The 7500-nt window shown below is 50.0% G+C and overlaps 1 pseudogene; it reads left to right on the forward strand.

Moving 5' to 3' along the window:
* The window catches only part of LOC124463561, a 51685-nt pseudogene that overhangs the window by 16360 nt on the left and 27825 nt on the right, over positions 1-7500 (forward strand).

A 7500-nucleotide genomic window follows, 5' to 3' on the forward strand; every position in this document is an offset into this window, starting at 1 on the left:
AACCCTAACCCTAACCCTAACCCTAACCCTAACCCTAACCCTAACCCTAACCCTAACCCTAACCCTAACCCTAACCCTAACCCTAACCCTAACCCTAACCCTAACCCTAACCCTAACCCTAACCCTAACCCTAACCCCTAACCCTAACCCTAACCCTAACCCTAACCCTAACCCTAACCCTAACCCTAACCCTAACCCTAACCCTAACCCTAACCCTAACCCTAACCCTAACCCTAACCCCTAACCCTAACCCTAACCCTAACCCTAACCCTAACCCTAACCCTACCCTAACCCTAACCCTAACCCTAACCCTAACCCTAACCCTAACCCTAACCCTAACCCTAACCCTAACCTAACCCTAACCCTAACCCTAACCCTAACCCTAACCCTAACCCTAACCCTAACCCTAACCCTAACCCTAACCCTAACCCTAACCCTAACCCTAACCCTAACCCTAACCCTAACCCTAACCCTAACCCTAACCCTAACCCTAACCCTAACCCTAACCCTAACCCTAACCCTAACCCTAACCCTAACCCTAACCCTAACCCTAACCCTAACCCTAACCCTAACCCTAACCCTAACCCTAACCCTAACCCTAACCCTAACCCTAACCCTAACCCTAACCCTAACCCTAACCCTAACCCTAACCCTAACCCTAACCCTAACCCTAACCCTAACCCTAACCCTAACCCTAACCCTAACCCTAACCCTAACCCTAACCCTAACCCTAACCCTAACCCTAACCCTAACCCTAACCCTAACCCTAACCCTAACCCTAACCCTAACCCTAACCCTAACCCTAACCCTAACCCTAACCCTAACCCTAACCCTAACCCTACCCTAACCCTAACCCTAACCCTAACCCTAACCCTAACCCTAACCCTAACCTAACCCTAACCCTAACCCTAACCCTAACCCTAACCCTAACCCTAACCCTAACCCTAACCCTAACCCTAACCCTAACCCTAACCCTAACCCTAACCCTAACCCTAACCCTAACCCTAACCCTAACCCTAACCCTAACCCTAACCCTAACCCTAACCCTAACCCTAACCCTAACCCTAACCCTAACCCTAACCCTAACCCTAACCCTAACCCTAACCCTAACCCTAACCCTAACCCTAACCCTAACCCTAACCCTAACCCTAACCCTAACCCTAACCCTAACCCTAACCCTAACCCTAACCCTAACCCTAACCCTAACCCTAACCCTAACCCTAACCCTAACCCTAACCCTAACCCTAACCCTAACCCTAACCCTAACCCTAACCCTAACCCTAACCCTAACCCTAACCCTAACCCTAACCCTAACCCTAACCCTAACCCTAACCCTAACCCTAACCCTAACCCTAACCCTAACCCTAACCCTAACCCTAACCCTAACCCTAACCCTAACCCTAACCCTAACCCTAACCCTAACCCTAACCCTAACCCTAACCCTAACCCTAACCCTAACCCTAACCCTAACCCTAACCCTAACCCTAACCCTAACCCTAACCCTAACCCTAACCCTAACCCTAACCCTAACCCTAACCCTAACCCTAACCCTAACCCTAACCCTAACCCTAACCCTAACCCTAACCCTAACCCTAACCCTAACCCTAACCCTAACCCTAACCCTAACCCTAACCCTAACCCTAACCCTAACCCTAACCCTAACCCTAACCCTAACCCTAACCCTAACCCTAACCCTAACCCTAACCCTAACCCTAACCCTAACCCTAACCCTAACCCTAACCCTAACCCTAACCCTAACCCTAACCCTAACCCTAACCCTAACCCTAACCCTAACCCTAACCCTAACCCTAACCCTAACCCTAACCCTAACCCTAACCCTAACCCTAACCCTAACCCTAACCCTAACCCTAACCCTAACCCTAACCCTAACCCTAACCCTAACCCTAACCCTAACCCTAACCCTAACCCTAACCCTAACCCTAACCCTAACCCTAACCCTAACCCTAACCCTAACCCTAACCCTAACCCTAACCCTAACCCTAACCCTAACCCTAACCCTAACCCTAACCCTAACCCTAACCCTAACCCTAACCCTAACCCTAACCCTAACCCTAACCCTAACCCTAACCCTAACCCTAACCCTAACCCTAACCCTAACCCTAACCCTAACCCTAACCCTAACCCTAACCCTAACCCTAACCCTAACCCTAACCCTAACCCTAACCCTAACCCTAACCCTAACCCTAACCCTAACCCTAACCCTAACCCTAACCCTAACCCTAACCCCCTAACCCTAACCCTAACCCTAACCCTAACCCTAACCCTAACCCTAACCCTAACCCTAACCCTAACCCTAACCCTAACCCTAACCCTAACCCTAACCCTAACCCTAACCCTAACCCTAACCCTAACCCTAACCCTAACCCTAACCCTAACCCTAACCCTAACCCTAACCCTAACCCTAACCCTAACCCTAACCCTAACCCTAACCCTAACCCTAACCCTAACCCTAACCCTAACCCTAACCCTAACCCTAACCCTAACCCTAACCCTAACCCTAACCCTAACCCTAACCCTAACCCTAACCCTAACCCTAACCCTAACCCTAACCCTAACCCTAACCCTAACCCTAACCCTAACCCTAACCCTAACCCTAACCCTAACCCTAACCCTAACCCTAACCCTAACCCTAACCCTAACCCTAACCCTAACCCTAACCCTAACCCTAACCCTAACCCTAACCCTAACCCTAACCCTAACCCTAACCCTAACCCTAACCCTAACCCTAACCCTAACCCTAACCCTAACCCTAACCCTAACCCTAACCCTAACCCTAACCCTAACCCTAACCCTAACCCTAACCCTAACCCTAACCCTAACCCTAACCCTAACCCTAACCCTAACCCTAACCCTAACCCTAACCCTAACCCTAACCCTAACCCTAACCCTAACCCTAACCCTAACCCTAACCCTAACCCTAACCCTAACCCTAACCCTAACCCTAACCCTAACCCTAACCCTAACCCTAACCCTAACCCTAACCCTAACCCTAACCCTAACCCTAACCCTAACCCTAACCCTAACCCTAACCCTAACCCTAACCCTAACCCTAACCCTAACCCTAACCCTAACCCTAACCCTAACCCTAACCCTAACCCTAACCCTAACCCTAACCCTAACCCTAACCCTAACCCTAACCCTAACCCTAACCCTAACCCTAACCCTAACCCTAACCCTAACCCTAACCCTAACCCTAACCCTAACCCTAACCCTAACCCTAACCCTAACCCTAACCCTAACCCTAACCCTAACCCTAACCCTAACCCTAACCCTAACCCTAACCCTAACCCTAACCCTAACCCTAACCCTAACCCTAACCCTAACCCTAACCCTAACCCTAACCCTAACCCTAACCCTAACCCTAACCCTAACCCTAACCCTAACCCTAACCCTAACCCTAACCCTAACCCTAACCCTAACCCTAACCCTAACCCTAACCCTAACCCTAACCCTAACCCTAACCCTAACCCTAACCCTAACCCTAACCCTAACCCTAACCCTAACCCTAACCCTAACCCTAACCCTAACCCTAACCCTAACCCTAACCCTAACCCTAACCCTAACCCTAACCCTAACCCTAACCCTAACCCTAACCCTAACCCTAACCCTAACCCTAACCCTAACCCTAACCCTAACCCTAACCCTAACCCTAACCCTAACCCTAACCCTAACCCTAACCCTAACCCTAACCCTAACCCTAACCCTAACCCTAACCCTAACCCTAACCCTAACCCTAACCCTAACCCTAACCCTAACCCTAACCCTAACCCTAACCCTAACCCTAACCCTAACCCTAACCCTAACCCTAACCCTAACCCTAACCCTAACCCTAACCCTAACCCTAACCCTAACCCTAACCCTAACCCTAACCCTAACCCTAACCCTAACCCTAACCCTAACCCTAACCCTAACCCTAACCCTAACCCTAACCCTAACCCTAACCCTAACCCTAACCCTAACCCTAACCCTAACCCTAACCCTAACCCTAACCCTAACCCTAACCCTAACCCTAACCCTAACCCTAACCCTAACCCTAACCCTAACCCTAACCCTAACCCTAACCCTAACCCTAACCCTAACCCTAACCCTAACCCTAACCCTAACCCTAACCCTAACCCTAACCCTAACCCTAACCCTAACCCTAACCCTAACCCTAACCCTAACCCTAACCCTAACCCTAACCCTAACCCTAACCCTAACCCTAACCCTAACCCTAACCCTAACCCTAACCCTAACCCTAACCCTAACCCTAACCCTAACCCTAACCCTAACCCTAACCCTAACCCTAACCCTAACCCTAACCCTAACCCTAACCCTAACCCTAACCCTAACCCTAAACCCTAACCCTAACCCTAACCCCCTAACCCTAACCCTAACCCTAACCCTAACCCTAACCCTAACCCTAACCCTAACCCTAACCCTAACCCTAACCCTAACCCTAACCCTAACCCTAACCCTAACCCTAACCCTAACCCTAACCCTAACCCTAACCCTAACCCTAACCCTAACCCTAACCCTAACCCTAACCCTAACCCTAACCCTAACCCTAACCCTAACCCTAACCCTAACCCTAACCCTAACCCTAACCCTAACCCTAACCCTAACCCTAACCCTAACCCTAACCCTAACCCTAACCCTAACCCTAACCCTAACCCTAACCCTAACCCTAACCCTAACCCTAACCCTAACCCTAACCCTAACCCTAACCCTAACCCTAACCCTAACCCTAACCCCCTAACCCTAACCCTAACCCTAACCCTAACCCTAACCCTAACCCTAACCCTAACCCTAACCCTAACCCTAACCCTAACCCTAACCCTAACCCTAACCCTAACCCTAACCCTAACCCTAACCCTAACCCTAACCCTAACCCTAACCCTAACCCTAACCCTAACCCTAACCCTAACCCTAACCCTAACCCTAACCCTAACCCTAACCCTAACCCTAACCCTAACCCTAACCCTAACCCTAACCCTAACCCTAACCCTAACCTAACCCTAACCCTAACCCTAACCCTAACCCTAACCCTAACCCTAACCCTAACCCTAACCCTAACCCTAACCCTAACCCTAACCCTAACCCTAACCCTAACCCTAACCCTAACCCTAACCCTAACCCTAACCCTAACCCTAACCCTAACCCTAACCCTAACCCTAACCCTAACCCTAACCCTAACCCTAACCCTAACCCTAACCCTAACCCTAACCCTAACCCTAACCCTAACCCTAACCCTAACCCTAACCCTAACCCTAACCCTAACCCTAACCCTAACCCTAACCCTAACCCTAACCCTAACCCTAACCCTAACCCTAACCCTAACCCTAACCCTAACCCTAACCCTAACCCTAACCCTAACCCTAACCCTAACCCTAACCCTAACCCTAACCCTAACCCTAACCCTAACCCTAACCCTAACCCTAACCCTAACCCTAACCCTAACCCTAACCCTAACCCTAACCCTAACCCTAACCCTAACCCTAACCCTAACCCTAACCCTAACCCTAACCCTAACCCTAACCCTAACCCTAACCCTAACCCTAACCCTAACCCTAACCCTAACCCTAACCCTAACCCTAACCCTAACCCTAACCCTAACCCTAACCCTAACCCTAACCCCCTAACCCTAACCCTAACCCTAACCCTAACCCTAACCCTAACCCTAACCCTAACCCTAACCCTAACCCTAACCCTAACCCTAACCCTAACCCTAACCCTAACCCTAACCCTAACCCTAACCCTAACCCTAACCCTAACCCTAACCCTAACCCTAACCCTAACCCTAACCCTAACCCTAACCCTAACCCTAACCCTAACCCTAACCCTAACCCTAACCCTAACCCTAACCCTAACCCTAACCCTAACCCTAACCCTAACCCTAACCCTAACCCTAACCCTAACCCTAACCCTAACCCTAACCCTAACCCTAACCCTAACCCTAACCCTAACCCTAACCCTAACCCTAACCCTAACCCTAACCCTAACCCTAACCCTAACCCTAACCCTAACCCTAACCCTAACCCTAACCCTAACCCTAACCCTAACCCTAACCCTAACCCTAACCCTAACCCTAACCCTAACCCTAACCCTAACCCTAACCCTAACCCTAACCCTAACCCTAACCCTAACCCTAACCCTAACCCTAACCCTAACCCTAACCCTAACCCTAACCCTAACCCTAACCCTAACCCTAACCCTAACCCTAACCCTAACCCTAACCTAACCCTAACCCTAACCCTAACCCTAACCCTAACCCTAACCCTAACCCTAACCCTAACCCTAACCCTAACCCTAACCCTAACCCTAACCCTAACCCTAACCCTAACCCTAACCCTAACCCTAACCCTAACCCTAACCCTAACCCTAACCCTAACCCTAACCCTAACCCTAACCCTAACCCTAACCCTAACCCTAACCCTAACCCTAACCCTAACCCTAACCCTAACCCTAACCCTAACCCTAACCCTAACCCTAACCCTAACCCTAACCCTAACCCTAACCCTAACCCTAACCCTAACCCTAACCCTAACCCTAACCCTAACCCTAACCCTAACCCTAACCCTAACCCTAACCCTAACCCTAACCCTAACCCTAACCCTAACCCTAACCCTAACCCTAACCCTAACCCTAACCCTAACCCTAACCCTAACCCTAACCCTAACCCTAACCCTAACCCTAACCCTAACCCTAACCCTAACCCTAACCCTAACCCTAACCCTAACCCTAACCCTAACCCTAACCCTAACCCTAACCCTAACCCTAACCCTAACCCTAACCCTAACCTAACCCTAACCCTAACCCTAACCCTAACCCTAACCCTAACCCTAACCCTAACCCTAACCCTAACCCTAACCCTAACCCTAACCCTAACCCTAACCCTAACCCTAACCCTAACCCTAACCCTAACCCTAACCCTAACCCTAACCCTAACCCTAACCCTAACCCTAACCCTAACCCTAACCCTAACCCTAACCCTAACCCTAACCCTAACCCTAACCCTAACCCTAACCCTAACCCTAACCCTAACCCTAACCCTAACCCTAACCCTAACCCTAACCCTAACCCTAACCCTAACCCTAACCCTAACCCTAACCCTAACCCTAACCCTAACCCTAACCCTAACCCTAACCCTAACCCTAACCCTAACCCTAACCCTAACCCTAACCCTAACCCTAACCCTAACCCTAACCCTAACCCTAACCCTAACCCTAACCCTAACCCTAACCCTAACCCTAACCCTAACCCTAACCCTAACCCTAACCCTAACCCTAACCCTAACCCTAACCCTAACCCTAACCCTAACCCTAACCCTAACCCTAACCCTAACCCTAACCCTAACCCTAACCCTAACCCTAACCCTAACCCTAACCCTAACCCTAACCCTAACCCTAACCCTAACCCTAACCCTAACCCTAACCCTAACCCTAACCCTAACCCTAACCCTAACCCTAACCCTAACCCTAACCCTAACCCTAACCCTAA

Source organism: Hypomesus transpacificus, unplaced genomic scaffold (assembly GCF_021917145.1).
Source record: "Hypomesus transpacificus isolate Combined female unplaced genomic scaffold, fHypTra1 scaffold_30, whole genome shotgun sequence".
NCBI classification, from domain to species: Eukaryota; Metazoa; Chordata; class Actinopteri; order Osmeriformes; family Osmeridae; genus Hypomesus; species Hypomesus transpacificus.